Here is a 24823-nt window from a genome sequence, read left to right as displayed (position 1 = left end):
CCTAACCATGACCTGAGATTGTCTTATGGCCTCTGCATGCACATGCACACACATGTATCTGCATGCACACGAACAGATACACACATACACACAAACAGAAAAATTCCAAGAAAATATTGAATCCTATCCCAACATGCAACTTCCCCCACCAATATTTTCTTCTGTCAGTCTCCCTTTTTGGCAAAGCTCCTTGAAGAAGTTATTTCTATTCATTATCCTTAATCTTCTCAGAGGCCCACTTCAGACTGTCCCCAAACCAGCTCATAACAATCTGTGGGCTCCCCCAACTAGATACTCTGATTGCCATGCTAAGTCACGGGTCAAATATTCAAGTCCATCTTACAGAAAGTAGTAACAACATCACTTTCTAGGTTTTGCTGATTCTTCTAGATTTTCTAATGCTGGGATCTCCTCCCCAAGACTGAAGTCTTTGTTTTCCTCTCACCTCTAATGACAGTCTCTTATATTCCCAGCACAGGGCGAAGTGCTTTATTCCAACATCAAACTCCAACACTAGATTGATTTCTTGACATCTCTATTTGAATATCTGATATTTGACTCTCAATGCATGCAAAGTAAAAAATTTTTTTCCTCTCCACACCCCCTCTAGCTGTAGTTTTTCTCCATCACAGGAGATGGCGACTGCATCCTTCGGCTGATCATACTTCCAGGAGTCATCCTTGACTCTGCTGTTTCAAATCCACATCCAATTGCTGAGGAAATCTATTGGATTCACCTTTCAGAATCCAGAGAAGTCTGGCCATTTATCTTTTTCATTTCTCCTTTGAACTATTACAAGAGGCCCTGGCTGTTTTTAAACAGAAACCAGAGTGATAATTTTTAAACCATGCGGTCATTTTGTTCAGAACCCAGTGACTGTCCTTTCCTTTCTAGAAGAAATCCTAGCTCTTAGTGTTTCCACCATGTTCTTCTGTTGTGTCCCCTCTAATCTTCCCAAGTGGACCCCCAGCTCATTTTTCCCTGGCCACACTTCTTACTAATTGCTACTCAGCCTGCCTTACATAGTGGACTTTTAAATGATCATTTAAATGAAGCCCCTTTGCCAAATGTTAATCCTGGGACTTTCTTCAAGTCTTTGCTCAGATTTTCTTTTCATAGTGAGAGCCATTGGATGATGGTTTAGCCTGCACCTTAAAGTTCCTCATGCAGTGCCATGTATCTGAGCTGACTGTTATGACTGCCATACTCAGATGACTGATTAGGAAGAAGGCAAGATCAGTTCTCTGGGCCTTTATCTTAGGACATTGAGTTCTCTGGACCTTATTGAGCACAGATCATTTCGAAAATGGCAACGTTTCCTTCTTAATGTAAAACTTTGGGAAGGTAGCCACCTACGTTAACAATATAGAAACATTCATCTCTGACCCTCCCCATGGGTTAGCATAAACTCTTGTCTTTCCTGTTTGTTTCTTTCAAGGAGCTTCATTCACCCCCACACACCCCTCACACCCACCCCTCCCCACCCCAGCATTGTAGCAATTGTTAAAGATCTACCGAGAGGGATTATTGCTAAGTCTTGTCACATAAAGAGCCAGAGTAATTTGTGTACAGTACAGTTAAAATTACACCATTATGCTCAAAGCTAATATTACCCTAATGAGTTGAAATGGAAGGAAGAAGGTTGCTTGGGAGAGACTATAAGTGACTTAGCGCGGGTTTCTCACTTCCAATGATAATGTTCTTTGGAACTGTGTTTTGAACACATTATTATAGATTTAAATATTTTAATATTCATTTATTCTAATTTCCTTTTTGATAGGTACCATCTCCGTGCTTGCATTTCATCAACTCTGACTAGCGACACCACTCTATTTAATCTCTTCCATGGCCAAATTTCCCATGAATTGGGAACAAGGTTTTAGCTGCTTAAGGAGGTTTCAACAATTCCTTTGTGTGGTTCAACATTTAAAACTCAGATAGGGATGTAAAACCCTTTAACAAGGAACTGCTCTGCCTAGAGCCTCTGTACGTGTGCCATGACACAATCTACTGGAGAGATTGTCCCCAATCACACCCGAACTCCATTTCTCAGCTGCATTTAGAACTGACAGAAATCTTTGTTCTTAAGTGTGTCAGTTTGGAGCATATTCCTGGCAGGCAGCTGGTGATTCCTATACACTAGAGAGAACACTTCAGCAATGGGACTCATTATTAACTGTGCTGCCTGGTTTATATGTCTCAGTCTCATTTGTTCTAAGTATCCCCTCAGTGGCCCCCCACAATGCTCAAATCACAGTATCTCCACCATGCTTTTGGAAGGAAATTGCCTTTAGTGGATCCCTGTAAAATGCAGATATTCCTTGAAAAGGAATGATCACTATATATAAGTATATGGATAGGTATTCATTGAGAAGGCAAATACAACATTTGAAATGTAAGTTTTGGTGGAGAAAAGGAATTGGGGAAGTCTCAAACCCAGACGGCTTAAACAGAAGGGTATGAGATAAAAGCCTGAATTGCTGTGCAGAGTACCCTATATATCCCTTTTCCTCAAACACTTTCTGATTTATCCCAGATCTTTACTTAGCTTCCTTTTCCTCAACATCTAGCTCTTCGCCCAAATATCAGCTGTTTAGGTCGAGTTGACTAGCCATAGTGTTGAGATTTCATAGGTACAGCATTCCTATCATATATAAAAGACACAATCTCACAGACATTCCAGTCCTCTGGCTCCTTTAATCTTCCCTCCCTTTCCCCTATTCCCTGATGTTCCAGAAGCCTGAGGTACAGCACTCACGTTAGGTTGTGTTATATATTCTATTAGGTGGGGTTGAGAACCTCACCTCTGTATATTTTGAAGAAAGAGATTGAGGAGAACACTAGAAAATGGAAGATCTCCCAGGCTTATGGGTTGTAAAAAATTAGTATTGTGGAAAAGTCAATAATATACTTCTAAGAGCTGTGGAAATAGCTTGGTGGCAGACAGATTTCTTAGCATGTGTGAAGTCTAGGCTCAGTCACTAACTCTGTTATTAATTTTTAAAAACATACTCTCTTAAGACAGAGATAGAAAGGACCCAGGCACCCAGGAACTCCACCTGACCAGTGGCAGGGGTTCTTTCCAGTCTGACCCGATCCCCTGAGCAGACCTTGGGCTTAAACTCCACAATGAGTCCCACAACACCCAGAAGAAGCTCAACTCCCAGGCGCTCTAATATGCCCAGGATCATAGGGTCAGAGGTGAGGAGGACACAACATCTGCCCCAACACCGGGGAGTAATTGGAACCACCGGGACCCAGGCACCCAGAAACTCTGCCTGATCTGTGGCATGAGTTCCTTCCAGTCTAGGCCAGTCTCCTGAGCAGACATTGGTTGCTAACTCTACCGCCAGTCCCACAATACCCAGAAGAACCTCCACTCCCAGGCACCCTAACACACCCAGAATCACAGGATCATAGGATTACAGAATCCCAGGAGCTTGGTCACACGAGGATCTCAGAGTCCCAGAGGCAGCTTTTATCCCAAGAGCTCTGACATACCCAGGATCTCAGGATCACTGGATCCCAGAATCACGGGATCACAAATATAGCTGAACTCTGAGGAATTCTGACAGGAACAGGATTACAGGAAGGACAGGCTCCAGTCAGATATAAGAAGAGCAGGTAGCACTTGAGATTATCAGATGGCAGGAGGCAAGCATAAGAACACAAGCAACAGAAACCAAGGTTAGCAAGGTCATCATCAGAACCCAATTCTCCCACCATAGCATGTCCTGGATACACCATCACACTGGAAAAGCGAAATTCAAATCTAAAATCACTTCTCATAAGGATGATAGAGGATTTTAAGAAGGACATAAATAACTCCCTTAAAGAAATACAGCAGAACACAGGTAAACAGCTAGAAGCGCTTAAAGAGGAAACACAAAAATCCCTTAAAAATTACAGGAAAACATGATCAAACAGGTGAAAGAAATGAAAAAAAACCATCCAAGATCTAAAAATGAAAATAGAAACAATAAAGAAATCACAAGGGGAGACAACCCTGGAATTAGAAAACCTGGGAAAGGATCAGGAGTCATAGATACAACCATCACCAACAGAATACAAGAGATAGAAGAGAGAATCTCAGGTGTAAAAGATACCATAGAAAACATTGACACAACAGTCAAAGAAAATAGAAAAAGGAAAAAGCTCCTAACTCCAAACATCCAGGAAATGGAGGACACAATAAGATGAAACCTAAGAATAATAGGCATAGAAGAGAGTGAAGATTCCCAACTTAAAGGGCCAGTAAATATCTTCAACAAAATTATAGAAGAAAACTTTCCTAAACTAAATAAAGAGATGTCCATGAACATACAAGAAGCCTACAAAACTCCAAATAGACGGGCAGAAAAGAAATTCCTCCTGTCACATAATAATCAAATCACCAAATGCACAAAACAAAGAACGAATACTAAAATCAGTAACGGAAAAAGGTCAAGTAACATATAAAGGCAGGCCTATCAGAATTACACCACATTTCTTACCAGAGACCATGAAAGCTAGAAGATCCTGAGCACATGTCATACAGACCCTAAGAGAACACAAATGCCAGCCCAGGTTACTATACCCAACAAATCTCTCAATTACCATTGACGGAGAAAACAAGATATTCCATGACAAAACTAAATTTATACTTTATCTTTCAATAAATCCAGCCCTACAAAGAATAATAGATGGAAAACATCAACAAAAGGAGTGAAACTATACCCTAGGAAAAAGCAAGAAAGTAATCTTTCAACAAACTCAAAAGAAGAGAGCCACGTAAACATAATTCCACCTCAAACAACAAAAATTACAGGAAGTAACAATCACTTTTCCTTGATTTCTCTTATTATCAATGGACTCAATTCCCCAATAAAAAGACATAGACTAGCAGTCTGGATAGGTAAACAGGACCCAGTATTTTGTTGCATACAAGAAATGCACTTCAGTGAAAAAGACAGACACTACCTCAGAGTAAAAAGTTGGAAAACAATTTTCCAAGCAAATAGTCCCAAGAAATAAGCTGGAGTAGCCATTCTAAAAGTTATCAAAAAAAGATAAGTATGAACACTTCATACTCGTCAAAGAAAAAAAATCTACCAAGATGAACTCTCAATTCTAAACATCTATGCTCCAAATGCAAGTGCACCCACATTCATAAAAGAAGCTTTACTAAATCTGAAAGCACACATCACACACCATACAATAATAGTGGAAGACTTCAACACCTGACTCTCAGCAATGGACAGATCCTGGAAACAGAATCTAAACAGAGACACCAAGAAACAACTAACACAAGTTATGAACAAAATGTATCTAACAGATAGTTGTAGAACATTTCATCCTAAAACAAAAGAATATACCTTCTTCTCAGCACCTCATGATACTTTCTCCAAAATTGACCATATAATTGGTCACAAAACAGGCCTCAAAAGATACAAGAAGATTGAAATAATCCCACGCACCCTATAAAATCACCACAGACTAAGGCTGGTCTTAAATACTAACAAAAACAACAAAAAGCACACATACACATGGAAGCTGAACAATGCTCTACTCAATGATAACTTGGTCAAGGAAGAAATAAAAAAAAAATTAAAGGCTGCTTAGAATTTAGTGAAAATGAAGACACATCATATCAAAACTTATGGGACACAATGAAAGCAGTGGTAAGAGGAAAACTCATAGCTCTAAGTGTCTGCAAAAAGAAACTGAAGAAAGTTTACACTAGCAACTTGACAGCACATCTGAAAGCTCTGAACAAAAAGAAGCAAATATATCCAAGAGGAATAGATGGTAGGAAATAATCAAACTCAGGGCTGAAACTAACCAAATAGAAACAACAAGAACTATACAAAGAATCAACAAAACCAGGAGCTGGTTCTTTGAGAAAATCAAGATTGAAAAACCCTCACTAACCAGAGAGCACAGATACAGTATCCAAATTAATAAAACCAGAAATGAAAAGAGAGACATAACAATGAAATGTATCTTAAAATAATTATTCTGTTTGTTTAATATTAACACTGGAAAATATTACAATCATGCTCTACAAATATCATAGAATATTTATTGATAATTTTTCTCACTGTGCTTGAAATTAGCATTTTCTTTTTTTAATTAGATATTTTATTTATTTACATTTCAAATGTTATCCTCTTTCCTAGTTTCCCCTTCAAATACCCCCTACTCGTCCCCCGTCCCTGATCACCAACCCACCCACTCCCGCTTCCTGGCCCTTGCATTCCCCTATACTGGGGCATAGAACCTTCACAGGACAAAGGGCCTCTCTTCCCATTGAGGACTGACTAGGCCATCCTCTGCTACAAGTGCAGCTAGAGCCATTAGTCCCACCATGTGTATTCTTTGGTTGGTGGTTTAGTCCCAGGGAGCTGTGGGGATACTGGTTAGTTCATATTGTTATTCTTCCTATGGGGCTGCAAACCCCTTCAGCTCCTTGGGTCCTTTCTCTAGCTCCTTCACTGGGGACCCTCTGTTCTGTCCAATGGATGGCTGTGCACATCCACTTCTGTATTTGTCAGACACTGGCAGAGCCTCTCAGGAGACAGCTAAATCAGGCTCTTGTCAGCAAGCTCTTGTTGGCATCCACAGTAGAGTCTGGTTTTGGTGGTTGTTTATGGGATGGATCCCCAGGATGGGCAGTGTCTGGGTGCTCTTTCCTTCAGTCTGTGCTTCACACTTTGTCTCTGTAACTCCTTCCATGGGTATTTTGTTCCCCCTTCTAAGAAGGACTAAAGTATCCACACTTTGGTCTTACTTCTTCTTGAGTTTCATGTGTTTTGCTAATTGTGTCTTGGGTATTCTGACCTTCTGGGCTAATATGCACTTATCAGTGAATTATATCATGTGTGTTCTTTTGTGATTGGGCTTCCTCACTCCAGATGATATCCACTGGTTCCATCCCTTTGCATAAGAATTTCATAAATTCATTGTTTTTAATAACTGCATACTACTCCATTGTGTAAATGTACCACATTTTCCGTATCCATTCCTCTGTTGAGGATCATCTGGGTTCTTTCCTGCTTCTGGCTATTATAAATAAGGCTGCTATGAACATAGTGGAGCACATGTCCTTATTACATGTTGGAGCATCTTCTGGGTATATGCCCAGGAGTGGTATTGCTGGATCCTCATGTAGTCCTATGTCCAATTTTCTGAGGAACCACCAAACTGATTTCCAGAGTGGTTGTACCAGCTTGCAATCCCACCAGCAATGGAGGAGTGCTCCTCTTTCTCCACATCCTCACCAGCATGGGCTGTCACCTGAGTTTTTGATCTTAGTCATTTTGACTGATGTGAGGTGGAATTTCAGGGTTGTTTTCATTTGCATTTCCCTGATGACTAAGGATGTTGAACATTTTAGGTGCTTCTTAGCCATTCAATATTCCCCAGTTGAGAATTCTTTGTTTAGCTCTGTACCCCATTTTAATAGGGTTATTTGGTTTTCTGGAGTCTAACTTCTTGAATTCTTTGTATATATCAGATATTAGCCCTCTATCAGATTTAGGATTGGTAAAGATCCTTTCCCAATCTGTTGGTGGCCTTTTTGTCTTATTGGCAGTGTCCTTTGCCTTACAGGAGCTTTGCAACTTTATGAGGTTCCATCTGTTAATTTTTGATCTTACAGCACAAGTCGTTGCTGTTCTGTTAAGGAATTTTTGCCCTGTACCCATATCTTCGAGGCTCTTCCACACTTTCTCTTCTATTAGATTCAGTGTATCTGGTTTTATGTGAAGGTCCTTGATCCACTTGAACTTGAGCTTTGTACAAGGAGATAAGAATGGATTAATTCACATTCTTCTATATGCTAACCACCAGTTGAGCCAGCACCATTTGTTTAAAATGCTGTCTTTTTTCTACTGGATGGTTTTAGCTCCTTTGTCAAAGATCAAGTGACCATAGGTGTGTGGGTTCATTTCTGGGTCTTCAATTCTATTCTATTGATCTACCTGTCTGTCTCTGTATCAGTACCATGCAGGGTTTTTTCTTATTTTCATCTTTTTATCACAATTGCTCTGTAGTACAGCTTGAGGTCAGGGATGGTGATTCCACCAGAGATTCTTTTATTGTTGAGAATAGTTTTTGCTATCCTGAGTTTTTCATTATTCCAGATGAGTTCGCAAATTGCCCTTCCTAACTCTGTGAAGAATTGAGTTGAAATTTTGAATGGGGATTGCATTGAATCTGTAGATTGCTTTTGGCAAGATAGCCATTTTTACTATATTAATCCTGCCAATCCATGAGCATAGGAGATCTTTCCATCTTCTGAAATCTTCTTCGATTTCTTTCTTAAGAGACTTGAAATTCTTATCATACAGATCTTTCACTTCCTTAGTTAGAGTCACACCAAGGTATTTTATATTATTTGTGACTATTTGAAGGGTGTTGTTTCCCTAATTTCTTTCTCAGCCCGTTTATCCTTTGTGTAGAGAAAGGCCACTGATTTGTTTGAGTTAATTTTATATCCAGCTACTTCACTGAAATTGTTTATCAGGTTTAGAAGTTCTCTGGTGAAATTTTTGGGATCACTTATGTATACTATCATATCATCTTCAAATAGTGATTTTTTTTTACTACTTCCTTTCAAATTTGTATCCCTTTAATCTCATTTTGTTGTCTAATTGCTCTAGCTAGGACTTCACATGCTATATTGAATAGATAAGGAGAGAGTGGGCAACCTTGCCTAGTCCCTGATTTTAGTGTGATTGCTTCAAGTTTCTCTCCATTTAGTTTGATGGTGACCACTGGTTTGCTATATATTGCTTTTATTATGTTTAGGCATGGGCCTTGAATTCCTGATCTTTCCAAGACTGTTATCATGAACAGGTGTTGGATTTTGTCAAATGCTTTCTCACCATCTAATGAGATAATCATGTGTTTTTTGTCTTTGAGTTTGTTTACATAGAGGATTAAGTTGGTGGATTTCTATATATTGAACCATTGCTGCACCCCTGGGATGAAGCCTACTTGATCATGATGGATGATCGTTTTGATGTGTTCTTGTATTCAGTTTGTGAGAATTTTATTGAGCATTTTTGCATCAATATTCACAAGGGAAATTGGTCTGAAGTTCTTTTTCTTTGTTGGGTCTTTGTGTGGTTTAGGTATCAGAGTAATTGTGGCTTCGTAGAAAAAAATGGGTAGAGTACCTTCTGTTTCTATTTTGTGTATTCTTTGAGGAGTATTGGAATTAGGTCATCTTTGAAGGTCTGATAGAACTCTGCACTAAACCCATCTGGTCCACTGATTTTTTTGATTGGAAGACTATCAATGATTGTGCCTATTTCTTTAGGAGATATGGGACTGTTTAGATCATTAATCTGATCCTGATTTAACTTTGGTACCTGATATCTGTCTAGAAAATTGTCCATTTCATCCAGGTTTTCTAGTTGTGTTGAATATAGGCTTTTGTAGTAGGATCTGATGATTTTTTAGATTTTCTCAGATTCTGTTGCTATGTCTCCTATTTCGAAGTTAGTAGTTTCTTAATGTTTAATTTCAAAGAGTTTTGGGTATTTTGATATTTTTTAAATATACTTACTGATAAAATAATTTCTTTCTGAGAAACACTGATAATCCTTTTTAAGTAAACTGATTGTTAGACAATGTACATAGATATAGAATGTGTTTTAAATACTCTCTCACTATTTCAGGTGATACCATATAAGGGGTTTTGAATATGTTTCTTAATGACTAATTCTTAATATTTTATGCTCTTTTACTATGTTTAATTCCCAAAGAATATTTTGCATGTTTTGAAACAATTTAGTATTCAACATTAGATATAGGATCCTCAATTATGGACAGTATTAAATATTCAGTAATGTTTTTAGGTTATGAAAGGATATGAATATAAAAGTTGAACAAATGTTTATGTATTATTTGATTCTCAAAATATTCAATATTATTACTACATTTGATGTATAAAATGCATTTAAATAATAAAAAAGTTTAAGAAAAACAAACCAACCAACAAACAAAAAACACAGAGATAGAGAATTCATATTTAAATGAATGGCTAAACTTCTTTAACAATAATCTCACAGATACATTTGTTTTGTCCTCTTTGCTTTTCTTATTTCATTCTGAAATCACAAGTTGTTATACTAATTGATAAGGCTGATTGTTGCTTAAACAAAATTTCATTGTGAATACTTCAATAAGAAATTCAATTTCAGTAAGAATAGAAAATAGCATATTTCACTTGACACTTTCTTCATGTTTCTTTGGATTAAAATGGACTTAAACTTAAAAAATGACCCTGCTACTGATTACACTAATTCCTGGAAGTACTTTACTATCATACTGTGTCCATAATGTCCTCTTTGACTGAGCGCCACTCCCCACAAACTTTAGACTTGAATTAATAGATATACATTGAAGAGATAGAAATATTAGATATGCAAATTCCTTGGAAGGGTTATTCTATATAATCATATTCATTATACAGGAACTCAAAAGTATCTGATAACCATCCACATTTGGGAGATGATGTTGTCAATGTACATCTGTGTATAATAGGATGAGCGAGGTCTGATGTGAACCAGAGGCAGGAAGGTTATAATGGTGCAGGAGAGGAGGGGAGAGCTGCTTTGTAGAGTTCTATAATGGAGAAAACACTGGTTTTCACTGGTTATGGGAAGCCATCTTTATTTCTTTTTCCTATTGTAAAATCAGATAGACCTTACAGAGTCATCTAGAGGAGATGATGTCTTTTTGCTTTGTGAATAAAAAACTTCAGTTCAATGCCTGACTCATACTATAGGCACTTCTTTTATTTTTCTGGACAGTTAGGACCAAGTTCTGTAACCCCTAAGTTGCCAAATATGTCTACTGGTAGACATTTCTTTGAAAGGCAGGTCAGTCTTTTGCCTTCTATCCTATAGAAGTTTGTTTTCTCCAAATCATTAACTACTCTTCTTTTCCTGCACATTTTTGCTGGACTATCTCATGCTCAAGGTTTTTAACTGTTATCCTTAGTTCCATGCTTGGATTGTTAACGTGTCATTCTGTGCACCCCAAACTCAGGGTAATGCTTTCTCTTGCATAATAGATGTCTCTTCTCAGGAACCCCACATGTTCCATTCCTATCTGGCCTCATTTCATCCTTTCTCATTTAAACATCTGGTTAATCACCAAGGGCCAGACATTCCTTCTTAATGTTCTTTTAGCCAGTTCCTTTGTGTCTATGCTAAATAGTTCCTGGGCACTAACATCTCAGACCCTGACAAGCCCAATAACCTCTCTCCCACATAAGCACAAAATGTGTCACCTTTCTGTACTTCTTCAATATAAAAGTAAGCTGCGTGGTGTCACCAACCTCTCAACACAAAATCCTATTGCTCCTTGAAAAAGCTCCCCCCCCCACACACACACACACACAGCCATTTTTTCAGACAAAGGAGACCCTTGGTAACCAGTCATTCTGATAACATCTTCAGATATATTTTTTTTCCTGATCTCTCTAGTTGTGATTCAGATCACAGCCAACTTACAAGAACCCTTGCAAACATTTCTAATTCATTCCTATGAGAGCCTTGCCCCGTTTCCTTAGAATTCTTAGCCCTCAAGTTTACAACTGAGAGTCTAAACTTTCATCTCCACCCAGGGTTTTTTTTTCCTGACTCCCTCCCTCCCTTTTGGCCCATAGAAACTACATGCTGTGGTCTATGCTGCCAGATGCCTTTTGTATACTGTTGGCATCAATCCTAGTAGATGAAGTTACTACTTCTTTGCTTGCTTCTCATGAAACTATAAACTCTTAAAGGACATCATTTGTCTTGTGGTCAACTATTTGCTCCTTAGCCAATAATATTGACTCTTACTTGCTTACTCAGTACATACATAACTAGAAGTGCCTTAGGTGGCCTGTTTTATTTGCTGATACTTAAAATGAGCTCTAAGCTACTTGCTTTCTAATACCTATATTCATATTCTATATGCATGTTTATATGATAGGAAGAAATCTCTGCTTTATTTTTTTTATATAGCAGTTATACAGACACCTAAGATCCAGTGCCATTTTTGACATTGTCAGTGTCTGAGTTTCATCTGTATCACCCTATGATCTCTAAAAGGATCTGCTGACATGATGGATAGCAATCTTCCTTAAGTGATGAACCAGCTTCACCTCTACCAAGTTCTAAGGGCAAACCAGAATTTGAAATGAGCTGTGTGAGAAGCTCAGAGCTGTTCTGAGGCATGTACACATGGCTGGATACTAGCAGCACCAAGGCAAAAAAGCCACCATCATAAGGGGCTTCCTTCCGACAGCTAAGCTTCTGTAGTAGGGGTCATGAGCCCCAAGGTATAGTTCTGCCACTAGGGTCATTTCATAGGAGAAGGTTTTCATAGACCTTGTCATATGTTCCAAGGGATTTCTGAATCTCAATGTTCATTGCCATGATGTCTTGCTTTCTTTCTGAGTGTGTGGTGGTGGTGGTGGTGGTGGTGGTGGTGGTGGTCAGTGGGTGGTGGTGGTGGTGGTGGTGGTCAGTGGGTGGTGGTGGTGGTGGTGGTGGTCAGTGGGTGGTGGTGGTGGTGGTGGTGGGTGGTGGTGGTGGTGGTGGTTGTAGTGGTGGTGGTGGTGGTGGTGGTGGTGGTGGTGGTGGTGGTGGGTGGTGGTGGTGGTGGTGGTTGTAGTGGTGGTGGTGGTGGTGGTGGTGGTGGTGGTGGTGGTGGGTGGTGGTGGTGGTGGTGGTGGTTGTAGTGGTGGTGGTGGTGGTGGTGGTGGTGGTGGTGGTGGTCAGTGGGTGGTGGTGGTGGTGGTGGTGGTGGTGGTGGTGGTGGTGGTGGTGGTCAGTGGGTGGAGAGTCTTCTCACATAACTTGAAGCAATGTGTTCTTCACTAAACAACTTATGGTTCCTATGTGAGTAATTAACATAATCTAAATACTGTAAAATAAAATATCCTGTTGGGCTCAACAAAGTGCTTATTGGGTTAAAACCAATCAGTAGGAATGACTGCTGTTTGTTAGTGTTTGAGAGGAGAGAGCAGATTCTTTGCACATTAGCATGCTAACTGGTGCCAACATAAACCTGCACACTTCTAAGTCTTGGGGTGTGGGATTGTTTTCATGTGAGCAAATCTGGAAATGCTGATTAGGCCTGATACCATTGCTCATTTGAAAACTGGGGCTCCATCTTCCTGACATGGCTGACAGAAATACTAAAACAATCCTCATTCCTCCACTGGGTGCCGTCTAGGCTGTTGTTTTCATCTTACTGTGGAGTTAGAAGAAGACGAAGTGAATCTAAAGATGTGCTGGTCTTGAGTCCTACTTTGAAATAAGCCCTCCCCACAAAGGAAGCACATAGCAGTCCCATCAGCATACTTGCCTCTTAAGTGACACCAGACTCCAAGGTCTCAGATCTTGTTATTTCTGTAGGCAGAATCTGCATGGAGAGAAGCAGTAACCTGGTGTCTTGCTCTTACATTGCTTGGCCTAGTAGGTCCCAGGGGAAGGTTCTAGGGAGATCAGTCTACCATGTAGGATAGAATTCAATAAATATCAAAATTTGAGGCCCATCTTTTTTACTTAATAACTTTACCCCAGAGCAGATCATTTCATCTCCTAAAGACTTAATTATATAACTTTCTTGATGGTCCAATTTTTGTGTCTGTTGCACAGAATTCTAAGGATTCATTTTTTTAAAAATAAATATATTGAGTGGTTCTACAATCATTTCTTAGGAATTTTTTTATTACTTATTGTCTTCTTTATCAAGAATGGAAAAACTGACAAAACTTAACAGCATCATATTTAGAAATCTAGAAATTAATCCAGAAACTATTAACTGCCACTAGTTCTTCACTTAGGAGTAGAGGCTCATGAGCCCTTCCTCTCTATCCATAATAGAAGTGCTGACTGGCTTGATCTTGTTTATGCAGGCCTTTGCAGGCAAGCACTGCTGCTGTTAGTTCCTGGGTGCATCAGTCCTGTCATGAATAGAAAACACTCTTTGCTCCAGTCTTCCTGACACTTACACCCTTTTGCCCTATTTTCCATAAGGGTTCCCCAACCCTTGTGGGGAAGGAGGTATGATAATGGTATTCAATTTATGTCAGTGAGTATTTTTTGAAAAGTAATCACATCTCTGAAGCTCTAAGTTAGCTTCTTAATACCATACTGTTGCCCCATTTTCACATCCTATGATGTCCCATTTCTGCAGGAACCTAGGAAACCAACATCCTACAGCAGAGGTTCTGACTCTTCCTACTGCTCTGACCCTTTAATGCAGTAACTCATGTTGTGGTGACCTCCCCCCCACCATAAAATTATTTTCATTCCTACTTCATAACTAATTTTATTACTGTTACACATTATGATCTGTGTTTTCCAGTGGTTTTAGGTGACCCCTGTGAAAGGTTATTAACCCCCCAAAATATCACAACCACAGGTTGAGAACCACTTTTCTACAGCAATAGTGAAAACTGTGCAGTATGGAAGACACTAAAGGAGACAGAATAGAGTTGAAGCCCCTTTAAAAACTCACCGCCAGAAAATTATCTTCATTGGTCTGTCTGATGTTTCTTAGAGGATCCCTTTTTAAAAGGCAGTCTGTTTAACCCATGAGCTTACCATGCAGAAAGCCTTTTAGCTAGAGAGAATTCTTGAACATAAATTGTTTACCATCATTACTGCCAAAGGGGGCATGGAATAACCAGGTAAGCAGTAGCCTGACTACCATGCCTCAAGGGAATTTTTAACTAAGAGCTTTGGAGTGTTCGGGAATGTCTAGGAGGTAAGAAAGCTGGTGTATCAGTAGAACTTGGACTGTGTTCAAGAAAGATCTAAATAGGACCTTCGTTCCATTAACTTTTTGACTAAGAATGTGTTTGTGTTTTGTGAAGTTTCATCTATACTTTCTGTGAGTGTTCTTTAAAATACTTGTTTATGAGTGCTTGGATGCATATATGTGGGTGCTGTGCAAGAGCCCATGGAGTTCAGTAGAGTTTGTGGATTCTCTTGAACTGGGGTTACTGATGGTTGTAGGCAGCCATGTAGGAGCTAGGAACCGAACTTGGGCCTTTGAAAACAGCATCAAGTGCTTTTAATCCATCTCTCCAGCTCCAAACCTATGTTAATATATCTTTATGGGTCATAGTATACAGACTTGGGAATGTGTATACTTCATGATAATACAGCCAGGATAATGTACACACTCATCCCTTCAAACATCAATCAGTTTTATGTGTTAGTAATTTCATACTCTTCTGGTCTACTTGAAATACATCATATTGTTCAACCAAAAGTTACTCTCCTGTGCTTTAAAGAGCTAAAGTAATTCTTCCACTCTGCATTTTGATGATCCTTTTAAACTTCACTCCAACCATAGACCCCTGCCTTCCTCAGTTCCTTGTGAAGAGAGTGTATTGAAAGACTGACTTTCATATTTTCATCAATGATGGAAAAGTAAAATTTGTCTTTCTGTTTCTGTTTTATATTGGTGCGAGTGACAGGATTTCATTCTCATTGGAACAGATTTGTGTTCCACTGGTTAAATATGGCACATTTTTCTTCTTTTTATTCAGTGAGGGACATTTGGGTTGATGCTATGTTTTGACTATTAGAACTATTTTTTCCCATGGAAGTATAAGTGGCTTTTTGGTACACTAACTTCAGCTATTTTGTAGTTATACAGATTCAGTAGCAAAATTAGGGATCATATAGTGATTTCTTTTCAAGTTGCTTGAGGAGTCTCAGTATTGTGTTCCATAATAGCTGCACTAATTTATAGCCCCACTAATTGTGAATAAGTATTTCCTTAGGCTGAAGAGATGACTTAGTAAAGAAAACTTACTGGTTTATCAGAGGATCAGAATTCAGATCTCAACACACATATTTGTGGGTGGTTCCCTCCAGCTCCAAGCAAACTGATGCCCCCTTTTCCCCTTCTAGCTTTTGTGGGCAGACACATGCAAACACACATACTTGCACACAAACACATAGCATTAAAATATTATTTTAAAATATTTTCTTTACATCCTCATCAATTTTGGAGTTTTGAGGTTAACTTCCTAACTGGAATAAGATGGTTTTGCAGTGTGACTTTGATTTGGACATCATGATGATAAAAGCAAGAAACATTTTTCAGTTGCTTGTTTATCACTTCCACACCATCTTTCTAGAACCATTTATTTAGTTCTCTCACCCACCTTTAGCTCCATCGTCTGGTGTGGTGTGTTTTGTCTTTTAAGTTGTAGATTCTAGTTACTAATTCTTTGCCAAATAAGTCAGGTGTTTTCCTAGTATTTCACTGTTTCTCAATTCTATTGTTCTCTTTGCAGATCCGAATCGTCTATGCTTGCTAGTTTTCCATTTTTCTGTGCTCACTTTGGTTGCCTATACCTTGGAATCCTGCCTGAGAAATCACTGTCACTATCAATGTCCTGAAGCATCACCTCTGGGTTTCCCTGGAATGATTTAGAGTTTTAAGTCTAATTATTATATCTCTATTTAATTTTAAGTTGATTTTATAGATAATCAAAAGCAGAGATCAAATTTCTCTCTCTCTTGTGTGTGTATATGGGTGCAAATTTGCCACAACCATTTACTAGGGTCCATGTTTGCACCGCTATGTTGACACTTCTTAAGAAAATGTTTGTAGTTTGACAGATTCATGTGTGCACATAATGTATTTTAATCAAATCTACCCCTCGTTTCACCTCCAATTTTTCTCTATGTCCTTCACTGTATCTTCCTCTCTGCTCCTTTTTTGTAAACCAACTGGCTTTAATTACTGCTACTTGTATGCACATAAGGTCACCTGCATCAGCAGCCAGAGGCAGGACTCACAGAGTGAATATGGATTGATGTTTTTGTCTTCCATTCTCTTTAATCAGTTTGTGGCTCTGTTTTTCCACCAGTGCTGTGCTATTTTGGTAATTGTACCTTTGTGCTGTGTTTTAAAGTTGGGTATTGTGCTGCTTCCAGTACTTTAGTTTTGCTATTTGCTCAGAACTGTTGAACCATACCTACACCGAGTCTACTCTGGGTGTGTGTGTGTGTGTGTGTGTGTGTGTGTGTGTGTGTGTGTGTGTGTGATTGTGTGTGTGTGTGTGTGTGTGTGTGTGTGTGCTTAACTATCTATTCAATTGGCAGTTGATTTCTAGTCCTTCTGAGCAGTAACTTCCACATTCATGCACAGCAAAGAAGACATACTATCATTAACCAAGCAAATAACATCAACAAGGAATACAAGGAAGAATATGGTACTTAAAGGCTGTGATGTAGCATTATTTTACATTTCCAACTTCCAACAAGAAATATTGACCATGCACAAAGACAAGAAAGCATAACCCACTGAATGTTGTATTACCTATCTGTGAACCCAACCTTTAGTTGGTCAACAGGAAGATTATGAATTCAAACCTTCGTTAAATATATATTAATACCTTGTCTTGCCTCCCTACCCTCTCTCCAAAATGAAGTATGGCCCATCTGTGGGTAGAGGGAGCAGAAACTGTGTCTGAAAATGTTCAGCTGTTGAATTTACTAACCTAAATTCTAGCACAACTAGTTTAAACATATTGTGAAGAAGAAATGACCCAGGTCTAAAGTGGTAAAGGAAAGCACAGAAGCAGTGGCTCATCGAAGCAAGAGTACATTACTGAGACTGAGCGGTGTAAAGTTCTAGAATTGAAAAGTCTGATAAATAAGATGAAAAATTCTCTAGCAAATGCAACAGCTGATTCGAGATTAAGCTAAGAATGAGCCGGACAATAGGTTAATTGAGGTTAGACATTCTGAAGAACAGAAAGGAAAAGCAATGGAGATCAATAGGTTGTAGCAGGAAATATTTTAAAATGCACCAACCCATGCTAAGGCGAGCTGCTCCCTGGACCCAGCGGTCTTGCTGCCTCCATGGCTAGCCCCATGCTAGCCCCAAGCGACTGCTCATCTCGAGGTTTCTCTTGCAGATTCTGCTCACATTCCCAGCCATCCACCCCCTCTGGTTAGCTGCCACAAATTCCCATAACCCAGTAAAGTCTAAACTCTCAAGGCTTGTGATTTATCAGTTAGATTTATGTTAGTAAATTCTCAACCCAAAAAACGCCCACACAACGAACTCAAAACTCAATAGCAAACACAAGCTACACACCTAGATGGGGCAAACACACCCTACTTATTATTTAATCATCTATCTAAGAAATCCCCAATACTTATGGCTCCCAGGACTGTGTGGCTCCTCTTTCTCTCCTATAGGTTCCATCTTGTCTCCCCCTCTCTTTCTGTCTTGTTTCTAAAACTCTCAGCTCGCCTTTCTTTTTGACTGCCTAATCACAGGCTCTTGCCTTATCTTGTGCCTACCCTCACCTGCACATAGACAGCAATCCACAATAAGTAACGCATCAGAAGTAACACATGGACCAACATCATGTGAGCCAACTGACACATGATTGGGAAGGTTTGAATATAGTTTGTCCCGTTGGAGGGAGTACTAACTTAATATGTTGAGAGTAGTTAGAGGTAGAACTGGTGTGGTTGAATTCTAGTGACTTGGGAACACATATATCCTCTCTTGGTACCCAGTTCCAGCCAAGTTTTCTGCCTAAAAATTATTACAGAGTTACAAGCCAAAGTAGGTATAAATAAATAAATAAACAAACAGAGAAAGCTTAGACTGTAGTCTTGTTCTCAACAGCAACAAAAATAGACTAATAGAATGGCAAGAATTTATTCTGAAGAACTAACAGCCTAGCTCATCTAAAATTAAATAAAAATGAGTAGTGTACACATCCAAATGGTTCAGGAGACTCCAATGGGAAAAGTCCAGAGAGATCCACATACCTACTGATACACATCATGATTAAGCTTTAGAAAAATAGAGGCAAAGAGAATCTTAGACCCGGGACTGGATGGTCCAGTGAGGTGACTCAGATGGTAAAAGTGCTTCTGGAAGCATGGCAATCTAACTTCACTCCCTGGGACTCATGTAAAGATGAAAGAGGAGAACTAATTACACAAAGATGTCCTGTGGTCTCCATAGGTAGGCTGTGGCATATATATGACCCCCCATCACACACACACACACACACACACACACACACACACACACACACACACACAAAGAAAAAGAACAGGAAGAAGAAGAAGAAGAAGAAGAAGGAGGAGGAGGAGGAGGAGAGAAGGAAAATAAGGAGGGGGAGAAGAAGGAGAAAAAGGAAGGGGGAGGAGGAGAAGGAGGAAGGAAGGAAAGAAGAAAGGAAGGGAGGGAGGGAGGGAGAGAGAGAGAGGGGATGGGAGAAGGGAGGGGAGGGGAGAAGGGAGGGGAGGGGAAGAGAGGGGAGGGGAGGGGAGAAGGGAGGGGAGGGGGGAGGGGCGGGGCGGGGCGGGGCGGGGCGGGGCGGGGCGGGGCGAGCCGAGCCGAGCCGAGCCGAGCCGAGCCGAGCCGAGCCGAGCCGAGCCGAGCGAGGCGAGGCGAGGCGGGGCGGGGCGAGGCGAGGCGGGGCGGGGCGAGGCGAGGCGGGGCGAGGCGAGGCGGGGCGAGGCGAGGCAAGGTGAGGAAAGAGGTAGGTACTGGGGAAATGGCTCAGGAATTAAGAGTATTTATTGTTTTTGTAGAAGACCTAGGTTTCACTCTAAGCACCCACACTGGGCAGCTAACAATGGCTTGCAACTCCAGTGCCTGGGAATCCAATGTCCTCTTCTGGTTTTCATTGTTACCAGCATGCATGTGGTGCATAGACACATAAGCAAGTACACACACATACACATAAATTTAAAAATAAATAGTGAAAAAGAAACAGAGAAGCAACTCGTTATCTTTGGGAAATACTCTGTAGGATTAACACTAGATTCCTTGTCAGAAATTATGAAGACCAAAAGGCAGTGGGAAAGATTCTATATCCAGAAAAACTGCTTCATGGGTGAAAAGAAGTGACGAGATTCCAGGATAGAATCTGGCAAAATTCATCACTTGGTGACATGCTCTGGAGGGAAAGTCTGTCAGACTGAGAAAAAAAGAAAAAAGAAAATAACAAGAATCTAAGAAAAAAAAAGAATATGAAATAGTTAACTTTTTTTTTACATTTTCTTCAAGCTTAATTTTTTCAATTTTTTTATTAGATATTTTCTTCATTTACATTTCAAATGCTATCCTGAAAGTCCCCTATAAACCCCCCCCCCTGCTCCCCTACCCACCCACTCCCACTTCTTGGCCCTGGCCTTCCCCTGTACTGGGGCATATAAAGTTTGCAAGACCAAGGGGCCTCTCTTCCCAATGATGGCCGACTTGGCCATCTTCTGCTACATATGCAGCTAGAGACACGAGCTCTGGGGGTACTGGTTAGTTCATATTGTTGTTCCACCTATAGGATTGTAGACCCCTTCAGCTCCTTGGGTACTGTGTCCCATCCAATAGATGATTGTGAGCATCCACTTCTGTATTTGCCAGGCACTGGCCTAGCCTCACAAGAGACAGCTAAATCAGGGTCCAACTTATAGCACCAGAAAAGATAACCACCCATATAAATTTAAAGAAAACATAAACATTTATTACTTATGCTTCTTTACTTTGACATGGCTTTAAACACTATTTCATAAAGCAGCAGCTACAGACATGGAATTGATGTACCAGTAACACTAAATGCCAAATGATGACAGAGATGCATAAGAGCATAGCTATTGTATACTGCTTTTTTTTTCTTTCTCCTACTAAAACATGGTAGAACCTTGCATATAAAATCTCCCACTTGTGTGCTCTATATAAATAAGTCCCATAACAATTCCATAGGAAATAATTTAGAATTAGGAAATAGAAACTCATTTAGGGTCCTACTTCCAAGTCTGAAGAATTCTTGTATATTGAACGCTTAGGTTAGTTCATCTGGCCTTTCATAGACTGGATGATTTGGGGTTTGTCTGAATGTTCTGTGTTCTAGATATTAATTCCTACCACATGTATAATAATTATGAATTGTGATTCTTGCTTAGATTTTCATTTGACTGGGCCAAGTAAATTAAGCCTTGATGTATTCCTGGTTCTCATTACTGCACACTCTTCACAGTGTGTAAGCCATTTATAATTCTTTTCTGTGAAAAACATCTCCATATGCTTCCTCCATTTTTATGGTATTAAACCTCTGTGAGTTCTGTTTTGAATATTCTTTCTCAGGTTTTTCAACTGTTTTTTTTTTACATTTATTTTATTACATGTACATGTATGTAGGGAGGGGGTTGGAGTTTCTGTGCACATGAGTGCAGGTTTCCAGGGAGACCAGAAGGGGGTCTCAGATCATCTGGAACTAGAGTTGCAGGATGTTGTGAGCTGCCCATTATGGGCGCTTAGATTCACACTCTGATTTTTTTACTAAAGAGATACTCACTATGAACCACTGATCTCCCATCCTCTGCTTTCTTAAAAACGTTTTTCTTTTATACTTTTTCATAGCATCATTGATCATGATATTCCTGTGACCTAAATAAATATAATTTCTGAATTAGTTTAAGTTTTTAATTGAAATTGTCAACCTGTCTAAAATTCATATTGGAGTAGAGCATAAAAATCTAACTTTTACTTGTTATAGTTAATAGCTATTTCTCTTTATTTGTTGAGTAATCTTTTCTAGGTATGATATACTGTAAAAAGATGTATTCTTTATTAAGCCTTGAGGAAAAGGAAGTTTAAGAAAAGGCCTCAGTACAACCTAAAATTTAAAAAAGTAGGTCTCTCTAAAGATTTAATATTTTATTTAATATACTAAAGGTAGAATTTTGCTTATCAGCATTCCAGGTTGCTTACAAAACTCTAGCCCCTCCAGTCTTTGTTTAGAATGTTAACTCTTTGCTTCCTTGGGTATCCTTCAAACTACATTGCTGGGGACTCCTTGAGCTTGAATACAAACAGCACAAGCTCCATTCACCCTCTTCACACGCGGCATGCTGGTCACATTCCTCACGCTGTGTTGGATTCCGAGGACCCAAGGGTAAATGGGGTTCCTCCCAAATTTACACTTAGACGCATAAGCTGATAGAGTGATTGAGGGCTTTCTATTTTTAGCTATTTTTTATTATTGTAGATCAGGCATATGAGGTGCAGATGTGCACATGAATGTGTCTGATGTCCTTAGAACAAAATACACAAATTTCATGAAGTGCATAACTAACAAATATGTAGCATGATGGATGCTGTTTTCCCTCACGTTTTCATCAGGCTTGGAGTGTTTATCTACACTCAACCCTAACAGTGATTATGATGTGTCCAGATCTTTATGTTTTGTTTATAAACCATGGTCACAAGTGTTCTGTGATTCTCAATCATTATAACTACTGAGATAGCTTAAGTCTATTTTTGGAGTGATAATTGGGAAGAGAAATAGGGAGAGAAAGAGGAAGGAAAGGAAAATCTAAGTGAAATCAAAGATTCCCCATACTTTACAGTCATAAAACAATAATTTATTAACTAATGATAATAGAACACTCATCACAGTTCTGTGCTTTAAATAATGCCAGGATGCTATTTCTCTGTAATTTTCAGCCATATTTTTCTGGGCTGTGGTTTTCTTTCTGCAAACCCTCATTACATGGTAGAAGCTAGAAAGTCTTACCTACTTAGTTAGCATCTTCTCTGGAGATAAGAGCACTTCCAGTATCTCTAGGACATGCCCCTTAAATGGTTCTCACTGGTCTCATAGTAGTACTCACAGACATTCCAAACTCCATCACCACAGCTTGGAAAGAAAGATGTTGCCAGGGAAGAGTATGTGTTCTGTGATGTAGACAGAGGTTGAGTGAGATGGAAGAGGATGTAAACCATTTCTGTTGCCAATTCTGTTCCCAGAAAGTGGAAGATGTCTCAGCTGTAGCAGCTATTCTAGAGGACTGAGCATCTCATGTCCCAGTCCCTCAAATGTGGAGTACTATCTTAGCTCAATAAGAAGAGCCGACCCAGAGAGGAGCATTACAAAGGGTCTTTTACTACCTGCTTTCTTGTTGCGAGGAGTGTCTTCCCTTCCTTGGTAGCTACTAACACTGGAAAAACTTGAAATATTATTTCCATGCATTTTGTTTTGCCATGTGCCATTGACTGTCACATTTCACAAGTTAAGAAACATGTTATTTCTTTGTTTATTTTGTCAGTCTTTGGTATTCTCTGGAGAGAAATTACATCTCTCTGTTTCAGTGGGATACATTTAATCTGTTTGTCTTGTCTCTAGACTCAATGTAACTCCTTGTGGTTCACAATCAAAGGTTTTTCTCTCGTTCACAGTTGGCGAATAAAACAAATTCATTCCATATTCTGGATAACACAGATTTCTGGGTTCATTGGAGTGAATTTAGCATGGACAAGACTTTTCAATGTAGAATCCAGTTCTTCAAAAATGTATCTATTACTCTAGTATTTTAGATTAGTCTGTCAATATAAGTATTCATGGAACCCATAACCTCAGATCTTGGTCTTTATATGGTTCTTGTCACTGTCATAGACTCCATGTTAACTCCTGCATATGACAAACAACTGCAGTCTTATAGTGGGACCTATATGGTACATACGTTCATTCTGCATCCAACGTTGAACTTGAGGCAACTTCTTAAACTGTCCTCCCAAGTAATTAACCTGATTTCATGAGTTTCTTTCTGATCAATAATACCATCCTATGGTTATTTTGTATCCAAAGAAGCTATGAATCAGCTAAATGCTCTGCTAGATATGTTGGAGCAACACATCCTTGTCTTTCCATGACTTAAATCCTTTTCTTTCTATTACTTAAAGTTTAAGAAAGCGTGAGCTCTACTGTAGGTTTGTTTAAGCTACACTTATCTAATTATTTATTCTTTGCCACTACACTTTCTATTGTGAATTGTGTTCAACCAAATACATATCTGAACATATTAGGTATATATTCCCTAGCACAGCCATTTCCCCTTACTAGTAATGATGTATTAATGTCCTCATTAGATGTCTTTACAGTATTAGGGATGCAAGAGTTGAGTCCTCCAGTTTATAACTTAAAAAATTGTCACCAGAAATTTGCTTCTTTTTGGTTCCCAGTAAATTCTACTGTAATCCATCTAAAAATTAGAAAACAGTAAAGGAAAGTGGGTGGCTCACTGCCTTACAAAGGAATGGTTTGTTGAATTAAAAAAAATGATGGAAACTTTATATCTCATAGCCTATACTTAGATTTAACTTAGTATATATAAGTCACAGGAGCATCTAATTTATTAAAGCTGTCATGAGAAATTCTGTTTTCATTATACCATCTACAAGTCAAAGTCAGCTGTAGCAGCATCAATTACAAAGTCTGCCACAAATATCTCAGGTCAGTCTTTCATCCATATTGCTGAGTATCTGGCAGCTGAGTGTTTGCATTATGGTAGGAGATGTTTATTGTTGTAGATTTTTAAATTATTACATCATGATTGAGAATAAGTTCTCATGTGCTCTGGGTTGAGATGGGGTTAGCAAAGGAACAAAATATGTAAGACATGATTCCTGCTCTGGAGAGGAAGGTAATACTAACAAATTAATGCTCGATATTTAAAATAGCATATTGCTAACAACCAAACTGAATGTAGAGTAAGCTCTTGACATTCAGTAGGGGTAGCTCTGGAGACCAACTGAATCCCCAGGTATGTACAATTTGATCATAAAATACATAAGTTGAGAAGGAAAACACAGACTGAAATTTGATTAGGAAGCTCGGCTCACTCGGATGTACCAGGGTGGCTCACAGGGACTTGCTAAAACATAGTTCAAATTCATAGCCTTGACTAAATAATTCTGAATTGGACATTCTGGAGGAATGTTAAAACTCTGAACACCATGGACAGTGCATGTCATATACCCAAAAGTCATTTGAAGG

This window comes from Mus musculus, chromosome 11, assembly GCF_000001635.26.
Source record: "Mus musculus strain C57BL/6J chromosome 11, GRCm38.p6 C57BL/6J".
In the NCBI taxonomy this organism is placed as follows: Eukaryota; Metazoa; Chordata; class Mammalia; order Rodentia; family Muridae; genus Mus; species Mus musculus.
This window is presented reverse-complemented; position numbering follows the sequence as displayed.